We start from the raw sequence: 2,701 nt of genomic DNA on the forward strand, positions 1-2,701 counted from the left end.
TTCAGCCTCCCAAGTGTTGGAATTACAGCTGCACACCACCATTCCCTGTCTCAGTTGCCATCTCAGCACGCCCTGTGGGCAGGGCTGGCACAGCAGGATTTTTTTTTTTAACTTTCAAAAAATCTTTTATTTATTTGGAACAGGGTCTCATTATGTAGCTCAGACTCATCATAATCCTCCTGTTTCAGCTTCCCAGCACTGGGATTATAGGTATGCGCCACCATGCCTAGTTTTGGTGGCTGGCATGGCATGTGGTACTGGGGATTGAACCCGGATCCTTGCACTTGCCAGGCAGGTGCTTAGACCACTGAGCTATCTCCCCTGCCCCTCCCTGGCAAATCTCTGCTGAGCATGTTACACGTGATTTTCTGAGACAAGGTCCAGCTAGAAGCAGTAACATTAGGGCTGTCAGTGGAGTCCCAGCATGGGCCCTAGCAAGACCCCCAAGATTGGGAAGTTCTACTGGGAGTGTGTGATTTGTTTCCTTCATTACAGGGTCTCTTACTATGTTACTTTCAGGAGGAGACATATTCTCCTTTAGTAGCTGTGATTTACTATTACTCTGGCAAGGGTTTCACTTGGGGCAAACACCTACAGGGCTAAGGCCAAAACCATAGTTAGCAGGAGAGAGGAGACAATCCAACATCGAGTACATATGTAGACTGAAGCAAGGACCAAGATAAGCAGCTCTGGTAAGGCACAAAAATTAAGGGGAGTAGGGGCCGGGGAGATAGCTCGGTGGAATAAGCGCTTGACTGGCAAACACAAGGGCCTGAGTTCAATCCCCGGTTCCGCAAAATAAAAAAAAATTAAGGGGAGTAGATATGGGGCAATCCTGTGAGTGGTGTCCTCAGGCTTTAGCCGTATGTGGACTGGTCAGCATCCAGAGTGACCAGAGCAGGGCTTTGAGTGTGTCATGTCTTCAGAGTGAGCTTCGGAGGGGCTGTCCAGCCCGGGGAAACTCCAGCAATCATCTGAACAGCTCTTTCAGTTCCGGAGCAGTGGATCTAAAGCTGGATTTCTGAAAATTTAAGAACTCTAGAGGCAGTTAATATGTACCTGGGTTATATGTGTGTGCTACACTTATGGCTGGTCTTTTAGCTAAATTTTTATGGAGTTCATTACAAGCTGTTTCTGTAAGGTCATATTTTATTTGTTCTCAACTTTTTTAGAGCTTTGTGGCATGTGTGCTGTAGTTGCTTCTATTTAGCTATCTCTGCCACAAACGCAGGTGCATTGTCACTGCCCATGGTCAAGGGTAGGCCATGATTTTTCCTACAGGGATGATTTTTCCACAGCTGGACCCTACAAACTTTTGTTGCCTGCTCAGCTCAGGTACGGAATGGCTTGGGCCAGTTGGCTCTTAGCGGCGGGATCCAAGTATTTACACAAGTCGGCCACTGAGCGCTCCCAGGGGCTGACAGTCTGAGCAAGCATCTTTGAAGCCACATGTCACCAGTCAAATCCCAGATATCTCTTTGTTTGCAGATTTGTGCCCTTTCCCAAGATACCTTGTAGCCAGTTTCTATCAGATACTGCAGCAGAGCTTTTGTGTCTTTCCAGCAGGCAGATTGTGTGCTGGAAAACTTGCGAGGTCCTTTTGCGAGGACTTTTCCAAAGAAGGTAAACAAGTTTTTGAATCTCTGGAGGTTGAGTCCAAGTCAGTTGACTGTTGAGTCCAAAACTGGGGTCTTTCCAAAGAGGGGAGACAACAGAAGGCAAGAGAAGCTCTTTCCCATCTTGCAAGATGGTGGGCAAAAAAACTGAAAAGTCAGACACTAAAGAGAAGAAACCTGAAGCCAAGAAGGCTGCTGCCAGTGGTACTGGTAAGAAGGGTAGGGTGAAGGCAGAAAAAGTCCAAGGAGGGGCAGCCTGACCACAGCTGAAATTCTGTCCTGGTTAGAGGAATTGGTAGATACTTCCAATCTGCTATGTATTCCAGAAGGGCTTTGTACAAGAGAAAGTAGACAGCTGCTAAATCAAAGGTTGAGAAGAAAAAGGAGAAAGTTCTTGCTACAATCACAAAACCAGTTCGTAGGGACAAGAATAGAGGTACCCAGGTGGTTAAGCTCCAAAAAATGCCTAGAAACTACCCTACTGAAGATGTGCCCTGAAAGTTCTTGAGCCACGGTAAGAAAGTCAGCATCTGAGGAAACTTCGAGCTAGTGTCACTCCTGGCACCATCTTGATCATCCTCACCAGGCGTCACAGAGGCAAGAGAGTGGCCTTCCTGAAGCAGTTGGCCAGTGGCTTGCTACTTGTGACCGGGCCTCTTAGCCTTAATCATGTTCCTCTATGAAGAACACACCAGAAATTTGTCATTGCCACCTCTACAAAAATTGACATCAGCAAAGTGAAAATCCCCAAACACCTCACTGGTGCTTGCTTACTTCATGAAGAAGCTGCAGAAACCCAGACACCAGGAGGGCGAGATCTTCGACACCGAGAAAGAGAGATACCAGAGTTTGGAGCAGCGCAAGGTGGATCAGAAAGCATTGGGCTCACAGATTTTAGCAAAAATCACAGCTGTTCCTCAGCTCTGGGGCTACCTGCAATCAGTTTTTGCTCTGACAAATGGAATTTATCCTCATAAATTAGTGTTCTAAATTTCTTACTAAGAACCTAGTTAAATAACTGATACAGGGGCTGGGGAGATAGCTCAGTTGAATAAGTGCTTGCCTGGCAAGCACAAGGGCCTGAG

The sequence above is a fragment of the Octodon degus genome, unplaced genomic scaffold (assembly GCF_000260255.1).
Source record: "Octodon degus isolate 3935 unplaced genomic scaffold, OctDeg1.0 scaffold00083, whole genome shotgun sequence".
NCBI classification, from domain to species: Eukaryota; Metazoa; Chordata; class Mammalia; order Rodentia; family Octodontidae; genus Octodon; species Octodon degus.